The sequence below is a fragment of the Pinus tabuliformis genome, chromosome 9, assembly GCF_031772625.1.
Source record: "Pinus tabuliformis cultivar Carrire ecotype Pingquan chromosome 9, CPIR1, whole genome shotgun sequence".
NCBI lineage: Eukaryota > Viridiplantae > Streptophyta > Pinopsida > Pinales > Pinaceae > Pinus > Pinus tabuliformis.
The window spans coordinates 304,053,158-304,065,365 of NC_142307.1; the positions used below are offsets into that span (position 1 = coordinate 304,053,158).

The 12,208-nt window shown below is 36.2% G+C and overlaps 1 pseudogene; it reads left to right on the top strand.

Moving 5' to 3' along the window:
- Positions 1-902: 902 nt before the first annotated feature.
- Positions 903-5,553, top strand: LOC149148431 (oxoglutarate-dependent flavonoid 7-O-demethylase 1-like; annotated as a pseudogene).
- Positions 5,554-12,208: the final 6,655 nt, after the last annotated feature.

Below are 12,208 nucleotides of genomic sequence, written 5' to 3' on the forward strand. Positions count from 1 at the left end.
CACATTGAACTTCCCATCACATGGATACAATAAGGTTTGTCAAAAAATTTTGTTTAAATGTTAACACCCTCGACTATTTTAGTTAACTTTTACTTTAATTCTAATTTTTATAATTTGAAAATTATGTTCAAGTTTCAATTCTACACATTTTTATTTAAATCTATATAGGTATATATTTAAATATTATTCTAAATTTGATTTAGAGCATTATTCTCCCCACTTCCATAAAATTCTGGCATATAAGATGTTAAATTTATAATAAATATATACTTATAATGAATTCAATTTCTTAATATAATAAACTATCCATATATTTAAAAAAAAAAAACATATAATATATATACAAATAAATATTAAATTTTTAACACCAAAAAGATATTAGTTTTTTAACACCAAAAGATATCTGTGACATATTCTTTCTAAAATATATCCCAATAATTTATTAAATTATAAATACTTTTTTAAAATTAAAAAAATATAAATATAAATGTAGACAACTACCTAAAATAGATATTAAAGTAGAAATTCAAATAAAAAAAGAAATGGAAATAAAATAAAATAAAATAAAAATAAAATATTAAATTATAAAATTAAAAATGGAAGAACCTTTTAAATTAAAAAATAAGAGTTCAGGATTTTTGGGTTTTCTTCTGCCAAAAAGAGATAGAGATAAAGACTCCTATGGAAAATATATAATATTAAAACAATTAAAAATAATAATACAACATCAACCAGGCTCATTATCATACTAACCTCAACCATGGTCATTATTGTATGATACCTGGTAAAGGGAAAAAAGCACACTTTCAATTATAGGCAAGTCAATCTGGTGTTTGCAAATACTTATATAATCATGTCTCCAAAATTTCGGATCAACCCCGATTCCACTACCTGCTACCATAATGGAATCTTCATCCGCTACCATGGATGCTCTTGACAAGCAGCTTGAAAGACTTAGTAGGCCGATTGATCTCATGCAGAAGCTACATGAGATCAATTGGCCTACTAAGTCTTTCAAGTGAAGGAAGTCCCCGCACGCTACATTCTTCCCTCGGATCGGAGGCCATCCCATACTCTTCAAGTCCAACAATCTCTTCCTGTAATCAATCTAGCAGGGCTGGAACACATCGATCAACGTTCCAACATTGTTAGTCAAATAGCCCAAGCATCCGAGGAATGGGGTTTCTTTCAGGTTTGTCATTGCAATCACAGTTTTTTCTTTTCTCTATCATTTATTTGTCGACTATCAAACAAACTACCTGAACGTTTGGTATTATGTTTAGGATTATTTTTTAAAGATTATGAATCATGGCATACCTTTGTCATTGCTAGAGACTGTGAAACGGCTTTCACAGGAGTTCTCCAATCTTTCTGTAGAAGAGAAACTTAAACAGTACCCTGTGAGGCCAGGTCATCTCATGCTTGAAGGCTATGGCCAGTTCTTTGACATCTCTGATGACACGGTCTTGGATTGGGTTGATGCTCTTGTTCATTATATTTGTCCAGAACGAGTTAAAGCAGTTGAGCACTGGCCCAAAACGCCCTCCACATATAGGTACGTCCATCACTATACACATTGTGTAAGATATTTCAAAGCATGTGTTGTAGCATTTTTTTTGTTTTAATAAGATAGAATATTTGAAAAAATATTAAGTTAGGATATGGACATAACAATAGTGAATAAAATGTTAGTTTAAAATATATCTTGATGATGATGTCCATATCAAAGAAAATGTTAGGGTAGATGCTCTAAAAAATCAAGGCAAAAAGAAAATGCTAGGTTAGAAAGAAAAGAAAACAAATAAACTCTGAAAGTGAGCAAGTCTAAATGCCACTACTCTGTTGCTACAAAATAATGGTTGTGTGCAGCTTGTTTTAAATGCCACAACCCATGACAGTCAAATAGTTTAATCTTGACTGCTTCGGGCTTTAAATTTGATGTTATAATTAGAGAATAAATATTTTGCCAAACTGTTTAATCTTCGCAGATAAGTAGTTAGATAGAGAATAATAAGGTGCTCATTAGCTTGAATGCACCCATTAAGTGAAGAAAAAATGATAGGATAAGCAAAGGGTAAGTAGAGAAAGGTTGCAGAAGTTTGATTATTCATTAGACTAAAGGTACATTATCATGTTTCACCATATGTTTCTATGTCCATGATTCAATTACACAAAGCAAAAGAAGGTCTACAACATAGATTAATTAACTTCCCATTCATCCCCATTCATCCCTATATTCACTAATTACCCCTTCCCACCTTCATACATTCATATTCACTCATTTTCCACAAAAACCCCTTTTCCTAAGGTCAAAACCCTTTTTGCCTAGGAAAAGTGAAAATCCCATGTAAAATCCCTTTTTACATAAAAAAACCCACAAAAATATGTTTTCCCTAAGTATTGATGCATATATGAAAAACAAATAAATCATTAAAAAGCACTTTACTTAGTGTATTTCCCCTTTTCCACTCATATTTCATATAATTCCCTTTTCCGCCTATAAATCCCCTTTTCACATATATTTACCCTTTTTCCGCTCATTTTCCATATTAACACTAACTATAGTATTAAACCCCTAAAATTCCACTTTCCCGTATATTATTAACTTCTTTATTAAATATCCTAAAACCTTAGTTTTATAATAAAACTATGTATTTTAAAATCGCATCGCAAGCCATTCATATGAATACACTCTTCCCTGATTGCGATATGCAATCAACGATGGGCCCGGACCCGACCAAATATATATTATAATATATACCCATATTGCATCCACCCCTCATTGCAAGTCCCGCTAACAACATAAACCTCCGCCAATTGCAATCTCCGTTTGCGATTGGGACTCGGACCTGATCACATATCGTATATTGTTTATTCCCACCTCACGTCCGGTGCCTATCGCATGGCTTTGCGATGAGCCATCCTCCATTAAACTGCGATTGCGATATGTGATATAAACCTGGACCCGATACCATTATCCCCCTAAGTTCATAAAATTTCAAGTCCGCCATATGCGTTTTGCAAAGAATTTCTTTGTTAAATCATTTTTTATGATTTAAACAAAGAAATAACTAAACCTTCGTTTAACCATAAAAACACCGCTAATCTAGGTTTTAAGCCATAATACAGCCATTACTGCCATATTTAATCGTTCGTACCCTTCGTACTACTCCTTCGCTCGGCTACCGTCCGATCTAATCCGTCCAAATCCAACGACCCTCGGCGATTTTGGGTACGCTCTCTGTACGGGCATTACCCACTCGAAAAGTGGTTTTCCACTGACTTCCCTTGCTATGTGTCAAGCTCAGATCATTTCGGGTGACCCTTCCCAAAACCGCCTGCGCTTCATAAATAGTACGATGAAAACCGCCTTTCGCAAAACGACAAAACGATCACTATTCACTTCGTGCCGTATTTTAAAAGGAAAACTATTTTTCCCGTTTAAACGCCAAAATGGGCATTTTCCTTTGTTTCGCTTGTTTTACATAGCGAAGCCTCTATAAACCTCTGCGACCATATAAACCATCATTTTACCTTCCAATATGCTGTGGACTCCTTCCAATAGCCTTTCAAGCTCAAAAAGCCATTGATGTCCTCCTCTGTCACCTCTGTTTTTCTTAATAATTTCTGTGTTTTGTAGGTAAAGTTTCTGTTCCAAGCTTACAAAGAAAAAGCCTGCACACAGTTTGAAGGCAAATATGAAGACCATATCAATTTAATTTAACATGTAACACAAATCTAAAAGGATTTACTGTTGAAAAACACAGTGAAAACCTGAAAAGCATTGTAAAGGTAAGAATGCATAGTAAAGGTTACTCAACAAGGTCAAAGGAGATTTATAGAGTTTAAAGGGTATCAGATGAAAGATCAAACTAAAGAAATCAACCAGCGCAAAGGATACAAACAATTTAGCAGCTTAAATGGCAAAATATGAACCAACAAAGCCAGCACAACTTGAATAAGAGGGACAATAAGAAGCAGTTCAATAGCTACCCCTGTCTTCTTGCATGAAGATATTTTCCTTTCCTAGAATAAATCTTAATTAGTTTTAAGATATTTCTTAGTTTTATTATTGTATAAATAACTCTTCTCAACAATAACTCTCTTCTCGAGATGTTTTAAGTTTGGAGTTCAAGATTCATAGTTCATTGTTTGTAAAGCCTTGACTGTTAATACTACTTTGAACCTGGAAGCCACCTTTGAAGGATGCTTTTGTAGACACTTGATGTATTCAGTCTTTCTGGAACCTTAATACAAAGCAGAGGATTTTGAATCTGGTTTTACACAGTTTGTGTTATCCTGTAAGTTTTTCCAGTTATCAATCATTGTGTTTTTCTTCATATGCTTATGACTTATAGAGATATCTAGGTAGGAATAATTGTGTCTCAACTAATTCCTATAAGTTCCTAAAGTTATCATCTATTAAGAGAATGGATTAATGAACTGTCTGTTTAGCTAATCCCCTCTAATCAATAAATCATCAGCGTGTAAGCTTAAGTATACTACCTTGAACCTTTGGAATGTAGTTTAGAAGGTTTTCCCACTTATGATTGTTTTGTTTTAGAAACTATGATAATCATATTTTTTGTTGTTTTTTACTCACCACTATTTTTTATCTATATCACTGTGTAATGCTTTATAACAGCCCTTTGATGAAGTATTAATATAGCCCAAAGGATTAATTACTTTAATTCTACATATGTCTTCATTCATTGGTCTTCCAAAAACGTAAACCAAAAACCCCAAAACAATTATTTTAGATGCTCTGGCATTGGTAGCTGACCTACCTACTACTATCTCAGAAGAACAAGAGCGTGCAACTTCCATTCTGATACATTATTGTACGCACTATGAAGGGAAACCTTTGAAAAATATGGAGAAGAGGTAATGAGGCTTATGGAGAAGTTGTTGGGTTTTCTTTCTGAGGGTTTGGGGCTGGATCCAAGTTATATCTCAATCCTCCACAAAGAACCACTGCTCCGACTGGGAATCAATTATTACCAACCTTGCCCTCAGCCAGAAATGGTGAATGGGGTTAAACCCCATTCTAATGCAGAAATGCTGACGGTTCTGCTGGATGAGGGGGTCGACGGCCTGCAAGTTCGGAAAGACGATGACGGGTTCACTGTGCCCTCTGTTCTAGAGCTCTTATTATCACCATCGGAGATTTGTTAGATGCAAGTGAAATTCTTTAAGTTTCTTTTAGCATTTATATCGTTTGTTACTTGGATTAAACTTACTTTAGCAATGATTCTGTAAAATGATGAGGGGATTCCTTAATGGCAGATAATAAGCAATGGGAAATACACCAGTGTCGAGCACCGCGCAATAACGAATACAAAGAAGAATCGAATGTCAATCGTCATGTTTTTGAGTCCACAAGAGGATGCGTTGATTGGTGCTGCTCCCCAACTGATCAATGGAGCTCACCCCAGGCTGTACAAAATAGTCAAAGCTGATGAGTATAGGACTGTGTATATTAATTAGAGTAACCGAGGAAAAGGTCCTGCACATGCTTTACTTACAGAACATGCAAAGCAAATCAATTTGTAGTCCTTGACTTGAATTTCTATCTGATGTCTTTAACAGTTTGAGTGGAAACTCTAACAATAAAATAGCGTTGGTTTTTGAATGAAGATACACTAGTTTGTGTCGAGCATTCGTAAATAAATTTAAGGGTTAGCTTCTCAAATTTGCGTGTAAAATTATGGAAATTTAGTATTTTTCTAAATCTAAGTTATAGCTATAAAAACAGTTCCGGCAAATTTGAAGGCCACTTAGAAAACACCTAAATTTATTATGTTGTATTGTTAGGTTTGTGCTCCAAGTTCTTTGACATATTTGGATTGGTTATAGTTGATGGCACGTTCTCAGATTTTTTAAATTAGTTAATGGTTATTATTTTTATTATGAGTTTTATGTGAGAAATTTAATCTTAGAAATAGAATTTATATAAAAAATATTAATAATTATCACATAATATATGAAAGTATTAAATAGCATAATTTATATTAATTTTTAATTTATAAGAAAATGAGAAGAAAATTTCTAGGTTTTAATATTTTTAAGTTAAAATATATTTATGTTACTTTACATGTCACAAATAAGTGATTGTACTAGATTAAAAAACACTAGAAAATTATAAATGTTAGGCGTGATGGTTTTATGGATATGTTAATTTTTTATATAATAGTTAAACTAAATAATTAATTTAGATTCATCTTAACCACCATTTTAACATGTTTTTCCAAAGGATCAAATTTTTTTTTGGTGCAAATTTCTTTTTTTTGGTTAAGTAAGAAAGGATCTTTCTATTAACCGAAACAAGTACATTACATATTTTACAAGGTAAACCAAACTTCCTTGTGTTTACCAAAAAATGGTCCACATGACCTATCTGAAGTGGAGTTGGCTTTAAATCTTTAAAACTCAGAACCATCCCCCGCTATCGGGAGAAGTGGCTAACACAAGTAATACACAAAAACCCGACCCGCAACCCATAAGGTCAGATTTCAAAATTATTACATTCGCTACCATAAAAACAATAGGTCCGCATTCCCGGTACGGCGCCCTGACAATTACATTAACGATAAACAACTAACATTGAATCGTAAATTTGCATCCGACCTTCCACTTGCACACTCGACCCTCCACTATTGAACTACCCTTCGTGGATCCAACGGTCCACACAAATTTCGGGTGGAAAGTAGCTCGAGGAATACCTGCACGAAGTGCAATATCCTTTTTTCTCATCGCTGCTATGTGTCACTTGAAGAGTGGAATCAAAGGCTTTCCTCGCAATACTGATTACAATTTAGACCCATTCCAAAATACCACTTGTGGTACAAGAAACCACTTCCTCACGAATTAACTTACGCGCTCTTCTGCCGAGCGATGACTGTCGATCCAACCCATCGGACGCTTCTCGGTCCTTCCTCCCTGCGTCATTGATCTTTTTCTTTTCGATGGATTTAATCTTAAGCCCCGATTTCTCTACTTTTCACTGAATCAATGTGTCGCCATTAATCCACACAGTGATTAATGAGATGACAAACCTACAACACTTCCAAAATTGGTCCTCACGCCATTTTATCCTTGGTCTTCCTCCACTGATCTCAACCTTTCCCATTGCTCCATATCTTTGGTAGCCTAACAGAGATAGTCCTCTAACAGTTTGCCTGGGGGTAACAACTCCCATACGTGTCGAGTGTCCCTCTCCTTATTAATCACTCATTCGTTCGCCAAATGATCTGCTACCCTGTTAGCTTTTCTTTTCACATGGACAAAGCTTAGAGCTTTTAAGATTTGCAGGTGGGAATATATACACTGAAAGACTTGCAATAGCTTCCAGTGCTTCGACACTTTATCCGGTGATGTACCATTGCATATTTTCTTGGCTTCTCTAATAATCAATTCTAAATCTGCCTCAATGATGACATTATGTGAATTTGAATCCACCAAAATTTCCAAGCATTTCTCTAGGGCCATGAGTTCCACCATGTTATTAGTGGCCTTCCCCAAGTGGCCATGAAAGATCTTTTTTATTTTCCCCTATTCATCTCTTATAACACCTCCAAAACCAGCTAACCCCGGGTTGCCCTTAGATGCTCCATCTATATTGACCTTTAAGAAACCATATGGAGGAGGCTTCCAAATGTTTATATATGAGTTTATTTGGCTCACTCCCTTAATAATGCCATGAGGGCTTATGGACTGGAGACCCAAATGTAGTAGAATACTCACATCTTGGGGCAGAGGAGGGTCCTTAGGAAGTGTCCTCAACAAGCTACTGACTGTATCTTTGAGCTGCCTTAAAATTTGGTCAATTATGTGTTGGGGCTTGCTTGCTTTGTTCTTGAAGATCTGACTATAGCACTCTTTCCAGACATTCCAAATGACAAGCCTAGAACCAGGGTCCAGGATTTATTAATAATTTCATTCACTGGGAATTTTTTCCTCCAATTCTTCAAAGTGTTGGAGATGCTAAGTATGTCCCTATCAATGTGCCTAAAGATTGAGGCCACCCATTCCCACATGATGGAGGTGAAAGTGTAGATGTTGAGAAGGTGATCCATCGTCTCCTCTTGTGAACCACAAAGGTAACATTTGGATGGTCCCGTGAAGCCTTTTTTCAAAAGATTCTCCCAAGTTAAGATTTTCCTTTGATGAACTAGCCAAATGAATAACTTTATTTTCATCCAGTGAGGGCTCCACCAAAGATTCTTCCAAACTTGATGAGGATTTGGATAGTTAAATTCTGTTACTACCTGTTTAGCTTCTTTGAGGTTAAATTTTCCTTCAGTGTTCTTTTCCCATCTTAGTTGGTCAGGTAAGTATGATACCAGAATCCTCCTATGCTCTAGATCTTGGGTAATAGAGTCTGCCTGGGCCCTCAGAGGACTCTCTTCACTGTGGCCTAGATCCTTCCAAGTTCTCCATTTTCCATTGTTTCTTTCCTAGTCCCAGAATTCTTTTAACATAAGTAGACCTTTGTTGTCTGTGTCATTCTTGAGAGATGCTAATTCATCCTTATACAAATTGGGTTCCTGCTACCATTTGTCCTCCCAAAATCGTGCTAGGTTCCCAGCTTACATTTCCCAGAAACTATGTTGTTGAACAATACTTTTATTTTCCCATACAAGGTTCCAAATGTGGGAGCCCTTAATGTGCCCTGACATTCTAATGTGATCTTTCTCCTGCCAATTATCTAATTATTTTTACATTTATTTTTCAATTATCTCATGACAATAGAATGTGATGAAATAGAATCTTAATTAAAACATCTAGTAACATAATTCAACATGCTGTGGGGAATTGATTTATTCTACCAAGAGGAACATAATAAAACAAAATCCATGATTAAAACATGGAAGTAGCTATTACTAACTATATCTCACATAAAATAATGTACTTTGTGAAGATATAATTGGTATGAGTCATCATAGATGGAAGAATTCATTTACTCTATGAAAAATATGTAGGACCACACCTATAATTATAAGGTACTCCATGATTACATGTTTCATATTGTACATTTAAGAATGATATATGGTAGTTTTTAACTAAAGTATGTAAAACTTATTAATATTTTATGATAATATATCGAGTGTTATGAAAAATGAATTAATGGAAAATAGGAACCGAATATTCATTTGTAAAAGAATTGAAGTGATAAATGGAAAGGTTGCACTAAGCAGAAGGAAACACTATCCATAATTCTATGAGAATATCCCTCTTTAGATCATATTGACCATCAAGGTTGATTTAATGATTTTCACATTTATATTTCAACTATCTCATGAGAATAGAAGATGATAAAATAGAATCGTAATTAAAACATCGAGCATCATAAGTGAACATGATGTGGGAAATTGATTTATTCTACCAAAAGGAACATGACAAAAGAAAATCCATGATTAAAGCATTGAAGTACATATTACTAACTATATCTCTCATAGTCATCATAGATGGAATAGTTCATTCTATGAAAACTTTGTAGGACCACATCTATAGTTGTAAGGTAGTCGATGATTACATGTAGCATATTGTATATTTAAGAATGGTATATCCTAGTTATTAATTAAATTATGTAAAATGTATTAATATTTAAGGATAAATTATTCAAATAAAAAGAAAAATTACACCAAAGTTTTAAATTATTTTATTTTAATAGTTATGTTTATAGGCTTATCTATTTTGAAATAAGATTTCTATAATTTTAATTTTATTATCAATACTTAATAACATATTCATCAATAAATGCCAATAAACATCAACCATCTCATATTCCCAAAATTTTAAAAAAATTTAAAATTTAACTAAATTATAACCACTTTATTATAATTATTTATATACATGAAAATTATGGTGTAGTAATTGTGATGCCCTAGCTCAGGGAAACTTGTGAATACAGTATACAGGATATCCATTTAAATCTTACATAAGCTTGATTGAAGTATTCAGGTAATGCGAATGAATCAAAGATGAAAAATATTTGAAATGCTACCTTGTGGAGTTTAATGGCTTCATCAGGCCCGCACACATATATTATCGATGAATGTGATTGCGCTATTCTCCATGCACGCCTCCACTATAAGAGAGAATGATGAAAATGAATTCTGGGTGATCTCCATTTTCAGTATTTTTACTAACACGATCCTGGGACCTGTGGGTTATGGGCCCACAACACCTATCCGCCACTGCATTCTGATGTCTCTTCAGGAATAATAAACCATCGTCCTGTAACCCAGTAGGATCCATCTTGATCTTTCCACAACCTCTCAATCCGAGCAGCCCACATTTCAGATGAAAGAAGCCTTTCTCTTGCAGTTTTCCGCACCTTCCTCCTCTGCCTACGCTGAGGCCTCTGAACTTTGTCCCCTTCTTTATCTCCATCACAGAACAAGCACACCCACCTGTCCTTGGGAACCGACTTCAATGGAGGCTTCAAGCAAGATAAATGAAACCCTCCCAAACACTCGTCGCACTCCACCATAACCGCCTTTCCGGTCTTCCCACAGATCTGGCACTCGTCGAACACCGAGTCATCAGAATCGGAGCTTGATTCCTCCCGCCTCACATAAACGCAATCCCCAACCCTAAACTCAACCCCATCAAATTCCACCTTGGTGAAAACCTTTGGCTTCTTCTGTTTCTTCTTGCCATTAAACTTCTCGGCAGGCGTTCGATTCTGCTGAGCAATGCACTTCTGTTTCCGGGACTTGGAACTGGGCTTCGATGTAGTGTTTCTGCTGAGGGTTTTAGCGCAGGACTTGGGCTGTTTTCTTGCAGTTCTTTTCGAGCTTAAGGGTTTCCTCCTGGTTTCTGTACGGGGTGGAGAAGGAGGAGCCTGGACTTCTTCTTCTTCTTCGGCCTTCTGCAGGCGAGAAGATCTTCTAACGGACTCGCTACCATTGGCGATTTCCAGAATAAAACTCAATTATAGCGCTGCATATTAACATGCCTGTACTGAGGCATTTACATTTTCATTTTCAAGAGAAAAGAAAACCAGAAAACGACTCAAACCAAAACACACAAAGACATAAATTCCCAAACACATATTTGTATTATGCACAAACTTGAATTACAGTTTACAGTTTTAAGGCGTTTCAGCCTTAATCCAGATTTCGTTGGCAATCACATTTTGCCCTCTCTCACACGCGCAGGGTCTTCTCTTCTCGTCTTCTTGATTCACTCAAGAATCCTACAGTTTTTTTATTACGCATGCATTCAGTTTTAACTGATTTTTTTAACTAAATTTAGTTCCTTGAATAGAATTCAGTTGTGGCTGGCCTGGCTGTCCTCTTGATCGTCCACTTGTCTTCTTCCTTTAATTTTTCCAGTGACGTGTCCGGATGCTCCTGCATCAGACTCCCGAGGTAGAAAAATTATGACCTCCTGGTCATATGCTCCCGAGGTAGAAAAATTATGACCTCCTGGTCATATGAGTTTCACTGTTTCACTTCTTCAGTGGAACTGCCTTCTGTGAGCTGCAACCAAACCTCTGCCATAGCAAGTCCTCCTTGCTACCAGATGCCCTACCAAGCTTCTTTGCTGAGCTTAGTCCTCTCGCATCTCTGCGGTTCTCTCCTCTCGAACCCATTGAGCACTCCTGCTCCAGGTTTGCTGCAATCTTCTCACCTTCACAAGCTTACAAATCTTCAACAAAATGTACCTCATCATTCTTCGTACCTCTTTTCTTCACATCCATAAACCCCTTTCCGCAGGAAATCTTTCCCCGCTCTGATACCACTTGATGAAAATGAATTCTGGGTGATCTCCATTTTCAGTATTTTTACTAACACGATCCTGGGACCTGTGGGTTATGGGCCCACAACACCTATCCGCCACTGCATTCTGATGTCTCTTCAGGAATAATAAACCATCGTCCTGTAACCCAGTAGGATCCATCTTGATCTTTCCACAACCTCTCAATCCGAGCAGCCCACATTTCAGATGAAAGAAGCCTTTCTCTTGCAGTTTTCCGCACCTTCCTCCTCTGCCTACGCTGAGGCCTCTGAACTTTGTCCCCTTCTTTATCTCCATCACAGAACAAGCACACCCACCTGTCCTTGGGAACCGACTTCAATGGAGGATTCAAGCAAGATAAATGAAACCCTCCCAAACACTCGTCGCACTCCACCATAACCGCCTTTCCGGTCTTCCCACAGATCTGGCACTCGTCGAACATCGAGTCATCAGAATCGGA